This window comes from Chamaea fasciata, unplaced genomic scaffold (genome assembly GCF_029207755.1).
Source record: "Chamaea fasciata isolate MVZ Bird 193981 ecotype frontalis unplaced genomic scaffold, bChaFas1.0.hap1 SCAF_302, whole genome shotgun sequence".
Classification (NCBI taxonomy): domain Eukaryota; kingdom Metazoa; phylum Chordata; class Aves; order Passeriformes; family Sylviidae; genus Chamaea; species Chamaea fasciata.
Window position 1 is genome coordinate 1 of NW_027094387.1, and position 12,894 is coordinate 12,894.

Consider the following 12,894-nt stretch of genomic DNA (forward strand, 5'->3'; position numbering starts at 1 on the left):
GTTTTTTTGCTGATTTTGGGGGGATTTTGGGAGGATTTTTGGGGGGTTTTTGATTGGATTTTTGCGGGGATTTTGTGGATTTTTGGGAGGATTTTTGGGGGGATTTTTGGGGGGGATTTTGGGGATTTTTTAGGAGGATTTTGGGGGGATTTGGATTGGATTTTTGGGGCGATTTTTGGGGATGTTTTGGGGGATTTTTGGTTGGATTTTGCGGGTTTTTTGATGGGATTTTTGGGGGGAATTTGGGGGGGGATTTTGGGGGTATTTTTGGATCAATTTTTAGAGGGATTTTTGGGGCGATTTAGGGGGATATTTTGGGGGATATTTTGGGGGGATTTTTTGGGGGATATTTGGGGGAGATTTTGCGAGATTTTTTGTGGATTTTTTGATGATTTTGGGGGGATTTTTTGGAGGATATTTGGGGAATTTTTCAGGAATATTTGGGGGGATTTGGGGGGATTTTTGGGGGGATTTTGGGGCCATAATTAGGGGGGGTTGGGGGAATTTGGGGGGATTTTTGGTGAAAATTTGGGGGGGGATTTTTTCGGGGATTTTTGGGAGGATTTTTAGAGGTGTTTTTGGGGAATTTTGGGGAATTTTGGGGGAGATTTTTAGGGAGATTTTTAGGGATTTTTTGGGAGGATTTTTGGGCGGATTTTTTGTGGGGATTTCGTGGATTTTGGGGTGGATTTTTTGGGGGAATTTTGGGGGGGATTTGGGGGGTATATTTGGATGAATTTTCAGAGGGATTTTTGGGGCGATTTTTGGGGATATTTTTGGGGATTTTGGGGAATTTTTGGGACGATTTTTTGGGGGGATTTTGCGAGATTTTTTGTGGATTTTTTTATTATTTTGGGGGGATTTTTTGGAGGATATGTGGGGAATTTTGCAGGAATTTTTGGGGGGATTTGGCGGGATTTTGGGGACATACTTGGGGGGATTTTTTTGGGGAATTTGAAAGGATTTTTGGTGGGTTTTTTGGGGCGATTTTTGGGGATATTTTTGGGGATTTTGGGGGAGTTTTTGGACGACATTTGGGGGTATTTTGCGAGATTTTTTGTGGATTTTTTGATGATTTTGGGGGGGATTTTGGGGGCATATTTGGGGGGATTTTTGGGGGGAATTTGAATGGATTTTTGGTGGGATTTTGGGGGGGGATTTTTTCGGGGATTTTTGGGAGGATTTTTAGAGGTGTTTTGGGGGAATTTTGGGGAATTTGGGGGGAGATTTTTAGGGGGATTTTTAGGAATTTTTTTTGGAGGATTTTTGGAGGATTTTGATTGGATTTTTGGGGCGAATTTGAGGATGTTTTTGGCGGTTCCGGGGGGGTGTTTTTCGGGGATTTTCCCGTGGATTTTTGGGGAGGATTTTGGGGGGATTTTGGGGGGATTCAGGGGGAATTTTGGAGGGGATTTTTTTTGATTTTTGGAGGATATTTTGCGGCATGTTTGGGGAATTTGGGGGGGATTTTTTGGGGATTTTTGAGGGGATTTTTGGGAGGATATTTTCGTGGATTTTTGGAGGGATTTTTTTTTGATTTTGGGGGAATTTTTGGGAGAATTTTTGGGGCGATTTTTGGGTATTTTTGGGAGGACCTTTATGGGGATTTCCTGGATTTTGGGGTGGATTTTTGGGAGGAAATTTTGAGGGATTTTTGAGAGGATTTTTTGGGGGATTTTGAGGGCTGTTTTGGGGGGAATTTTGGGGAATTTTTTGGAGGATTTTTGGGGGGATTTTGCGAGATTTTTTGTGGATTTTTTAATAATTTTGGGAGATTTTTGGGCGCATTTTTGCGGGGACTTTTTGGGGGTTTTGGAGGATATTTGGGGTGTATTTTTATGTAATTATTAGGGCGATTATGGGGGCATTTGGGGGGGGATTTTCAGGGGAAATTTGGGGTGATTAGGGGGCGATTTTTTCGGGGATTTTTCCGTGGAGTTTTAAGGGGATTTTGATGGGATTTTTTGGGCGATTTTTGGGGATATTTTTGGGGAGTGTTTGGGGTTTTTTGTGGGGATATTTGTCGGGATTTTGGGGGGGATTTTGACTGGATTTTGGGGGCGATTTTCGGATATATTTTTTCAGGATTTTGGGGGGATTTTGTGGGGGTTTGATTGGATTTTTGGCGGGATTTTTGTGAGGATTTTTTTGGGATTTTTGTGAGGAGTTTTTCGGGGATTTTTTTGGGATTTTTTGTGGATTTTTAGGGGATTTCGGGGAGGAACTTAGGGGAGTTTGGGGGGGGGGATTTTGGGAGATTTTTGCGGGATTTTTTGTGGATTTTGGAAGGCGTATTTGGGGAAGTTTTGGTGGCATTTTTGGGGGGATTTTTAGGAGGATGTTTGGAGGATATTTGGGGAAATTTGCAGGAATTTTGGGGGGGATTTTGGGGCATTTCTGGGGAATTTTGGGTGGATTTTGGGGCAATGTTGGGGGGATTTTGGGGGATTTTTGGGAGGATTTTTGGGGGGGAATCGGGGGGATTTGGGGGGGAATTGTTGGTATTTGGGGGAGTTTGGGGGGATTTTAGGGGGAATTTTGGGGGATATTTGTGTAAATTTGGGGGGATTCGGGGGGATTTTTGGAATAGAGCCTGAACGAAAGGCTTTTTTGTTTCGGTCTGGTTGCTGGCAGGGCTCTCGCAGGTGTGCTCGGGGGTCTTTTGGGCCATTTATTCCGGAGGCTGTTCGCCAGGGCATTCCTGGGCACGTTCGTTTATGGCTCCGCTCCGCGCCGCCGCGCGGCAGTGCTGCCACCCTGTGGGCAGAGAGCGGTACTGCAGCTGTCCCCCGTGCCCGTCCCTCATGATCTGTGAGGCAATGCTGCCACCCTGTGGGCAAAGAGCGGTAGTGCAGCTGTCCCCCCCCGCCCGTCCCCGACACGCGTGGCAGCCCCGCACTGTGAGCTCGGGGGCGGTGCTGCCGCCCGCCCGCCCGCAGCTCGGGGCCGAAAGGGAGGGAAAAAGGCAAGGAGCCCGGGCGCGTGGCAGCCGGCTGCCTGCGCGCGCCACCCGGACCCCGGAGCCGTCCGGGCGCGATTTTCCGCGGCGTTTGCGGGTGTGCGGACGCGGGATGGGGGCGCAGCGGCGCCGCGGGCGGGTTCGGGTTTTTTATTCACTCAGGTGACTGGGTGAGCAGCCGGCGCGGGGGGCCTGACCAGTGCCAACACGAAAGATGGCGGACCGACAGGAAGTGGCTTCACCCTCAACCAACATGGCGGCGAGGAAGGGCGGAAGTCGCGTCCGTCCCCTCCCAAGCTGGCGGCTCGGCGCGACGCGCTTGACCTTCCAAAGACGGCGGCAAAAAGAGCGGTAAAACGGCAAGGACGGGGTGGGCGGGGGCGCCTGCCCGGCTGCCTTCGCCCTGCCCTGACCACGGCGCCGCCCGGCCGCGATTTTCCGCGGCGTGTCCGGGTGCGCGGCCACGGGCTGTGGGCTCGGCGGCGCCGCGGGCGGGCGGGCGGGAGCCGGGCCCGCGCCGGCAGGCAGCGGCGGCGGCGCCTCTCTCTGCCGAGGTCCCGCCGCGCCCGCCGTGCCGGCCGCCCGTCTCGCTCCGCACGTTCCCGCCGCTCTCCGCCGCGCCCACACGCCACCCCCCGCGGCCCTCCGGCCCGGGGAAATGGAGGGAAATACAAAAGCCTTAGGGCAGAAGAAGTCGGCCGAGCCGGCCCGAGCCGTGCCCGTCCCGCAGCCGGCAGCAGGAAGCGGCTGCTCTCTGACTCAAAGCTCAGCGCGGCGGAGGTAAGCGCGGGGCTTTCGGCGGGGGCGGCGGGGAGGACGCCCCGGTTGTCCGGGCAGGGCTTCCCGGGGACGGTGTCAGCTCCCCGCAGCTCTGGCTGAGGGCTGCACCGAGTCTGGGCTGAGCCAGCTGGGAGCGGGCTCTGCTGGTCACGTCCCCGGGAGCCGCTGCCGCCGCCGGAGAGGACGCGCAGCAACCTTGTGCCGTCTGTGCGTGCAAGGTTTTCATGGGCTTTGTGGCGAATGTGGTGTTTGGGACCCGGAGCGCTGGGTGCCCTGGGTGGGGATGTCCTTGAAGTAGCCAAGCTGAGCACTGGCTGAGATTTCCAAGCCTGGAATTCTTGAAACAATGTTTAAATAGTTTACCTTCAAAGCAACGTTTAAATAGTTTACCGTCGAGTTGAGGCAGTAGATCAAGTCGATTTGTTAGAGTGGCAGAAATGGTTTTTTGCCTGGAAGTGTGTTGGTATAAGCAAGCCTCCGTCGTGTCAGAATGAATTGGTTTTCCTTCTTTTGGCTTTTTTCTTTCTAGGTTGTAGAGCACTGGGGAGACTGTTTGGGATAAAGAACTGAAAGGCACAAGGGAAGCTGCACGTTCCCCGGGGAATGCTTTAGGCACCTGCGGCTCCTGAAGCGCACCGAGAATCCCAGCTCCCACAGAAAACCTTCCGAAGCTGGAAGGGACAGACAAGACAATTCCAAGAATGGTGTGGGAAGCACTTTCTCCCAGGCGTGGACAGTGCTGAGATCGGAATGACTTCACAATATTCCTTGTGCCTCTCCTGTTGCCAGCCCAGGACTAAGTCGGTGTTCCCTGAGTGGCTGCAGTTCCCTGCCCGTGGAGGGAGGCAGCCTGTGCTGGAGAGCGGGAGAAAGGTCCCTGCTGCATGCTGTGTCCTCGGTGGGCAGAGAACTCTGACCTTAGCCAGGTGGGTTGGTGAGGATTGAATCAATCCTGCCTCCTTTTGAACGAGTTGTTTTAATGAGTCATCAGCAGGGGATGCTTTTAGCCGGCTTTCGTTCAGTTTCTTTTTCACAGGTTTCTGGTTGTTTTCATCATGAAATTATACCAAACCCTTAAGTTCGCTAAATGAACCCTGAAAAGGTTCAAGAAACCAATCCCAAGAGAATTGGGCCTTGGATAGCTGGGATCTCACAGCCCTTTGGGGCCACGTTGGGTTCACCCCCTGATTTTGGTGCGCAGAGAAACTCTCAAGTTAAGGCTTATCAAAAGAAATGGACCAGTTCTCATAAAAATCAGCTTTCCAAACCTTGAATTAAGATCAGAAATGATGGCAATGCCCTTGGCATAAAACCACCTGTGAAGCCAAGCAGGCTTAAAATGCCTGTAGGCAGGAAATCCAAGAGAAATGGCTGCTGGCTCCTGGCATCCTGGGCTTGCCAGGCAACCTTCAGGTCGGAGGAGCCCTCTGAGATGGCAGTGCCAACCATTCCCCCGGTGCCACCCTGTCCCATGTCCCCAGGTGCCACGTCCGCACAGCTTTTGATCCCTCCAGAGACGGGGCCTCCACCACTGCCCTGGGCAGCTGTGCCAGGGCTGGACAGCCCTCCCACCATCAGACTTCCCAATATTTGGCCTGATTTGCCCTGGGATCACGGGAGGCCGTTTCCTCGCCCTGGGTCTTACAGTAGCTGCCCTAAGCAGCCATGATTCCAACATGAGAGCGGCTGGCTTCCTTATGACCCCATCTGGAAGGGGCTTGCTTTCGAGAGATGAGCCAGGTAAGGCTCAGCTCGGTTGCCAGTTTGGCAGGTGAGAGCTTGTAGCTCATGGACGTGTCTGGGAGAGGTGTTGCCTCGCTCATCCACCTGCATGCACGTGGTGAGACAGCTAAAAGAAGATTTCCATCCTCTCTCCCTTGTTTCTCCTCTACTGCTTTGTGTTGCCACCTGTTACAATCCATGGACAGAGAAAGTGGGAAATGTGTTTTAGAAATTCTTGGGAATTTTGCTTGTAGGAACGGAAATCCTGAGAGAACTGATATTTGACCTGCCTGGCCTATGAAATGTCCCAGAAGCTGGTTCATGTATCCATGCTCCTGTTGTGTTCATCTGGGCTGTAGTTCAGGCTTTTCTCCCTGGGCTCTTGCAGTTGCTGTGTCTCTGGGATGCGGTGCAGAATGGAATCAGGCGGCCACACCTCAGGTTCACCTTCTCCCTGACCCTGCTCATGTGGCACAGCAGATCCTGAAGCCAGGTACTGGAACTTCCTGCGTGTGTCACTGCTGGGGTGAAAAGCAGAGCCCTGGGGAATGGTGATCTCCCCACCTGCTTTGTGCTCAGACACTCTTGACTGAGCTTTTCATTCTGGGGAAGAGAAGGGGAGGGGTGGCCAGCAACACGCTGAGCCTCAGAGCAAAGGCCTTCTGCAGTTCCTGCGCTGTTCTCCCAGCTTGGAACACTGCACAGTACAGCTTCCATTCATTATTGTCCGTGCTTGTGGATTGGGAAGGTTGTCCTCCTCCACGATGCCCCACCTTTTTCTCTTCACAGAGGAGCACATGTACCTCAAGGGAGACAGATTCCTTCCGTCACATCAGTACTCGGACCTGAGGAAAGTACCAGTTTTTTCCAGCTTTTCTTCAGTATTGATTTAGAGGTAAGAGTCCCGCTTTCTCGATCCAGGAATTCTTGAGAAATGTATAGAAAAAAGCCATAAAAATACAATGAACTCTCATTCTCCCGTGGGTGGTTAATTAGAGGCATCTTTCTTTTGTTTCCTCTTGGGGTTAGAACTGCCATGTCTGTGGGGACTGCGTTGGTTTTTAGTGCTAAGGCGCAACCACTTGCGCTGCGTATTGCTCTGCGAGCACGACAAACAGAATGTTCTGCCCCAGCGAGCTGACATTCATCTCTGAGTTTCGATTAGTAATGTTAGAGTCGCACTGAAGTGTCTTGGGAACGGCAACCTCTACGATTCCATTTGCACTGCATGTTTGGGCTGCAGGCTGACTGTTCCTGATGGATGTTAGGGATGAAATTCGATAGGAATGGAAATGGACAGGTCCAGAAGAAGCTGTGGTCAGGCCTGAGCTGGCACTCCCAGGGAACCAGAGTTTTGTGCTCTTAGGAGCAGGTATTCTTTGGCAACGTCTAAATGTCTGATGATGGTATTTCTGTGGCTTCCAGTACAAAGCAGAGCCTGCGAGTGGATCCTCAGATGTCCTGGGGAAGGGCTTCGTGGCAAACGTTGCTGTGGGCTTTATGACTGCCAGAGGATTTTCCAGGTCATTCTCTCCTTTTCAACAGTCTCTTGTGTGATGAGGGCTCGCTCCCAGGTAAGAATTTGGAAAGAAAGCACCAAAAAACCCCAAAGTACAGAAGTCTGCATGGCTTTGAGATCTCAAGGCCAAAGCAAAAAGGAGCAGCTGACTCTGCCTTTGCCTTCTTGAAAACCTGTTCCTTGTTGATTTTGTGTCCGTGTGGAGGGGGAGATAATTGCTTGTGTCCAAACCGGTCGCAGCCTTGTCCCCTGAAACTGGAACAGGTTGCTGCCATCACGGAGCCTCACGTGGGCACCGTGCCTTTGTGCCTGCTGTCAGGGCCTTTTCTCTTTCGGGGGTCTCCATCCACAGGCAGCACGTTTGTTACCTGAACTGCGCTTCAGCGGGAGGGAAGCTCACGTGCCGGGAGCTCTCGGCTTCGGCAGCGTCCGCCCTGAGCGGTTCGGGTATCGAAGCCTTGGACAAAAGAACAAAATCCTCTCGCTGCCTGAAGACTCCTCGTGAGAGTAGCTTTGAACGGAGAGCGTCTTTCCTTCCCTGGAGTCGCTGAGAGCAGCTGGTGTTCGTGTCACCTTGAAGCTGATCAGATGCCGGTCCGATTGCTAATTCTGAGTTCGATCGTTCGATCTTGACCGTAGAAGAACAGGTCCTATTTTCTGTTTCAGAGCGGTATTCTGGAGATATTCCAAAGCGCTGCCCGTGCCAGCAAAGCTGCCTGTGAGCTGATCCGGGATCACGGCCTCCTCCCGTGGGTCCTGCACAGCTGAGAGCAAAGGTGAGCAGAGAAGTACAGGAGAAACGGGAACAATTTTGCTGCCCACGGTAGAATAACTGTGTGAATGAGTATGAAAACAAGGGCGACAGGCCGGGAGCCGGGGGCACCGAGGGCCGGACGGGCAGAACTCGCTGAACTCTGAGGTGTCCCTTGGGGTTTCGAAAACAGAATCGAGATGCTTTCAGGTTGTGGTAGGAGGGGGATGATGCTGGGGGGGCTTCGTGGTTTGGAAAACACTTGCTGGAAAAACTGAGAAAGCCAACTGGCACCTGGAATCGGTGTCTCTACCTTTTGAGTTTCAAACAGCCTCAGATCCCGTCCTGTCACGGGACCTGCCGCACGGGAAGTGGCACAGCAATGGCTTTGAGTTGTCTAGAACATTCCTCCCCCCTTGCCTCTCCCTCAGGTACGTTTGCATCCGGCAGAAATCTCTTCTGCGCAGAGCGCCCTGACAGGCTCAGGCAGGTGCCCCAAAAGTGCCCTGGAATAGGGTCCCCTGTGTAGGTGATGGACCAGCTGCCGGCGAGGATCTGCCTTCCCAAAGTGGTTCTCTGTTTTGTTTTCTTGTTGGTTGGTTGGTTTCGTTGGGCTTGTTAATTTCGTTTTGTTTTGTTTTGTTTCTCAGGTTTCTGAAAAGCAAGGGGATCAGTCAGATGACTTCCTTACTCCGTACTCTGTGGCTAAGAAAAGAGACAAAACAAGAATCAATCCCAGGAGAAGAGACAAAACAAGAATCAATCCCTCCTCCCTATTCAGCTTGTAAATGAGTTTCTGTATGTTTTGGCCCCCTTCATCAAACATATTGGGTAAGTCTTTGTTTTGTTTTTTGTTTTGGTCAGTTTGCATTTCATCCTCTGTCCAGTTTGACCTTTATTAAGGCCAGGAGGATTTCTTTGTCTCTGGTTGATGAATGGCTTTTTTCGCCTTCAGTTTGCATGTCGAGTAGTGAATTTGGACGAGATTTCTCTGACAGGAGGATTTAGGTGTTTGAAGACATGGGGAAAGAAAGTAAAGTGTGATGCACAGCTGCTGTCAAGTCCTAGGTCCTTCATTTCTGGCCCTTGCCACAGTAAGGCTTAGAAACTGTACTCATTAATTAGCACGCAGGAAAACACGTGGCACTTGTGTTTCCTCTTGGCAGGACTAACGTAGATCTGGCCAGGCTGACCGAGTTCTTCGGCCCCCTCAGCTCTGTGCAGGAACACCGTGCTGTTGCTGCTGAGGCTTTTAGGGGGATGAGGTGAACGACAGCGTCCTCTCCAGCAGGGAGCTGCTGCTCCTGCTGCTCCTGCTGCTCCTGCTGCTCCTGCTGATCCTGCTGCTGCTCCTGCTGCTGCTCCTGCTCCTGCTGCTGCTCCTGCTGCTCCTGCTGCTGCTCCTGCTGCTCCTGCTGCTCCTGCTGCTCCTGCTGCTCCTGCTGATCCTGCTGATCCTGCTGCTGCTCCTGCTGCTCCTGCTGCTCCTGCTGCTGCTCCTGCTGCTCCTGCTCCTGCTGCTGCTGCACAAGTGGAGCCTTGTCAGCGAAGACCTGCATCTGCAGGAGGCCCCGCAGGCCCTGGCTGGGAAGTGCCAAAACAAAGAAGTGATCAGTAAGTGCTGAACTGCTTCCAGGAGGGCGTATTTTGTTGCAGCCGTTACAGACCAACAGTCCAAGTGAGGCCAACTGCTCTGGAAACAGTACTAATGCCTTCTGCCAGCCTGATGGGGCTTGGGGGAGGAGGAAAGGAAATGGCAAGGCATTTTTCAGGTCTTCCTTGGGGTGAATTCTAAGCTTAGCACAATTGGGAAGCTTTGAGGAAACACAGTTTAAAAAGGGGAAGAGCTGTAAAATGGAACTTAGTTGCCAATCTCATGTCAGGTTCTGAAAAATGGTCTTCTTGAATCAAATCTCAGAAGAAATAAGCGGTGCCTGGAGGCTCTGTGCTCAAAGGTTTGAATGATTCTGAGTGTGGATGGGGATCTGAAAGTCACGTGTAAGTAAAACCAAAAAACACATCAAGCAAGCAAAACTGCAATAGTTGACTTTTCTTGTTGTCATCGTTTTGGAAGAAAGGAAAAATATGGGGCGAGAGGTGAGAGCAGGATCTGCAAAATCTCGGAGTTCTCCGCGTCTCCCTGAGGCTGAAGCCGTGTTTGCTGTCAACGATGGCAGAGTGGAAGATGCTAAAGACTGAAAACTTGGGGTTTTCCCCCTGAATCCCAAGGCTCTGTCAGCAGCTGTGCCCTGTCTATCTCTTCAAGGAGTTTCCGGGTTTAGGAAGGCTTTTCCATTCTTCCGCATTTCTCTAGAACTCCACTCCAAAAGAACGGTGCTGTGTCCGTGTGGTGTTGGTGACTCTGTGTGAGTTGTTGTATTAAAGCCAATCGTTGGTAAGGGTTCTGAGCCTGCCTTGGGAAGCCCTTGGAGGTGGCAGCTCTTCTTTAATTTCCCTTGGTTCCTTTCATGCCTTTCAGTGATTTCTGCGAGGTGCACTGCAGTCTGCCTGAAGCCAGCACATCCTGTCCGTGTTTGAACTTGACTCCTGTTGTTTTTCCTCTTGCAGGGAGTTGGCAAAAAGAGGAGAGAGCCAGTAGGAAGTGAAGCCCCTGGAAGGCCTCATCCCAGTCCAAGGTTCCCACTTTTCTCTCTGACTCCTGGGTAATTACCTGGCCAGAACTGGACACAGACTGTCCATTTGATTTCCTGCCTTTTCCAAGAAATCCTTGCTGTCAGCCGGAGTGTGTTCCTGGTCTCCTCCTCCTCGTCCTCCTCCTCCTCCTCCTCCTCCTCCTCCTCCTCCTCTTTTTGCCAAGGTGAATTTTGGTTATTGCAGGAATTGTGGCTCTTTTGTTCCACTGAAACTTGCCAACTCTGCTGAGGGTTTCCGGTGTCAAATCCAAGTAAGATTGGAGTTTCTTTGCATTGTTACTCCCACAAAATAGAGGGATTATTCGGTCCATTCCTATGGGATAGGAGTGGCTTGACCTTTTTAATTCTCCCTTCCCTTGAAAATCAGAGCAGAGGCAGCAGATTTGAAATCGTCGTTCCACGAACCCCAGCGGTTTCCTGGCTGTCGGGAAAGTTTTCCACGTTAGAAATTGCTGAGCTTGTCTCTCAGGCAAGCTGGGATGTAGGTGTTATTCCTTCCTTTTATTTGATGGTTTTCCTCTCTCTGATTTTAGGAAGGGAACGTTTCTAGCCAGTGCCAATTTTCCATCCGAACTGGAAGTTTTGGACGTGGTGGGGCACATTTCCAAGGAAAGGGACCCAATTCACCTTAGTAAATGAGGAATTGTTCAGCACCGTGTCCACAGAGTTTTGGGAATTCCCAGGAAAACTTGCCAAGTGTTTGTTTAATTGCCGGGATTCATCTCTTTGTCAAGTTCAATGCGCTGCGTTTTCAGTTCCATGAATGCCATTAAAAGCTGAATGCCGGCCTGATTGCTGTTCCTTGGACACAGGGGGCTGGTTCTTTCCTGCCTTGCCGAGGGCAGAGCTGCTTTTGTTGAATTTTGGGGTGGGCTTAGGGGAAGCGAACGAAAAAACCCCACCAAATAAAGCCCCCACGACCCCCCGGCCCCCCCAGCAGACATACAGCAGACAGGGAGAAAGAGAAAATACGCCAATGGGATTGGAATGGAGATGGGAATTGGACCCCTTAGGAAACCAGGCTCCTTGAATTCTAATGAACTGTGTTTGTGATGTGTTAGGGGAAGGAATTCGTCTGGTTTGAACCATCATTTCAAATGTGACCAAATAAACACGGATTGAAGAAAACGACAGGATTTGGGGGCATTTTTCTGGATTATAGGGGAATTTCTTTGGGGATTTTTGGGGGGAGTTTGTGGGAGTGTGGAGGTATATTTGTGGATTTTTGGAGGCTTTTTTGGGGAGATGTTGGGGGGGTTTTGCGGGATTTTTGGGAGGATTTTTGGGGAATTTTGCGAGATTTTTTGATGATTTTAGGGGCAATTTTTGGGATGATTTTTTGTGGATATTTGGGGAATTTTGCAGGAATTTTGGGAGGATTTTTTTGGGGATTTTTGGGGGGATTTTTATGGATTTTAGGGGGATTTGTCGGGGATTTTTGGGGGAGTTTTGGCAGGATTTTGGGGGGATTTTTGGGGGCATTTTTGGTGTAATTTTGGGAGGTTTTTGGGAGGATTTTTGGGGGAACCTGGCGGGATTTTTTGGAGGATTTTTGGGGGGGATTTTTGGAGGTGTTTTGGGGGGGAATTTTGGGGAATTTTAGGGGAGATTTTTAGGGGGATTTTTAGGAATTTTTTGGGGAGGATTTTTGGGGGATTTTGATTGGATTTTTGGGGCGAATTTGGGGATATTTTTGGGGATTCCCGGGGGGTGTTTTTCGAGGATCTTTCTGTGGATTTTTAGGGAGGATTTTGGGGGGATTCTTGGGGGATTTAGGGGGAATTTGGGGGAGGATTTTTTTTTTAATTTTTGGATGATATTTTGCAGCATGTTTGGAGAATTTTGGGGGGGATTTTTGGGGGATTTTGGGGGGGATTTTTGGGAGGATATTTTCGGGGATTTTTGGGGCGATTTTTGGGGATTTTTGAGAGGATTTTTTGTGGATATTTGGGGAATTTTGCAGGAATATTTGGGAGGATTTTTGAGGAGATTTTTGTGGGGATTTCGTGGATTTTGTGGTGGATTTTTGGGAGGAAATTTTGGGGAATTTTGGGGGGGATTTTGGGGAAGTTTTTGGGGATTTTTAGGAGGATATTTGGGGGATTTTTTGGAGGATTTTTGGGGGGATTTTTTGGGAGGATTTATGGGGAGCCGTGCGGCAATGCTGCCACCCTGTGGGCAAAGAGCGGTAGTGCAGCTGTCCCCCCCCCGCCCGTCCCGCCTGATCTGTGCGGCAATGCTGCCACCCTGTGGGCAAAGAGCGGTAGTGCAGCTGTCCCGTCCCGCCCGTCCCGCCTGATCTGTGCGGCAATGCTGCCACCCTGTGGGCAAAGAGCGGTACTGCAGCTGTCCCCCGTGCCCGTCCCGCCTGATCTGTGCGGCAATGCTGCCACCGCGTGGGCAAACAGCGGCAGTGCAGCTGTCCCCCGTGCCCGTCCCGCCGGAGCCGTGCGGCAATGCTGCCACCCTGTGGGCAAAGAGCGGTAGTGCAGCTGTCCCCCCCGCCCGT

At 51.2% G+C, this 12,894-nt stretch overlaps 2 long non-coding RNA genes across 2 annotated transcripts; both read left to right on the forward strand.

Moving 5' to 3' along the window:
* The first annotated feature begins 3,636 nt into the window (after nt 1-3,636).
* On the forward strand, nt 3,637-5,948 carry LOC136305181 (uncharacterized). The gene is made up of 3 exons (XR_010725119.1): nt 3,637-3,739; nt 4,269-4,665; nt 5,850-5,948. It is a non-coding gene; the product is annotated as an uncharacterized lncRNA (long non-coding RNA).
* A 231-nt stretch (nt 5,949-6,179) lies between these two features.
* LOC136305182 (uncharacterized) lies at nt 6,180-12,534 on the forward strand. The gene is made up of 6 exons (XR_010725120.1): nt 6,180-6,356; nt 6,887-7,542; nt 7,647-7,756; nt 8,382-8,562; nt 10,300-10,394; nt 10,919-12,534. It is a non-coding gene; the product is annotated as an uncharacterized lncRNA (long non-coding RNA).
* Nucleotides 12,535-12,894: the final 360 nt, after the last annotated feature.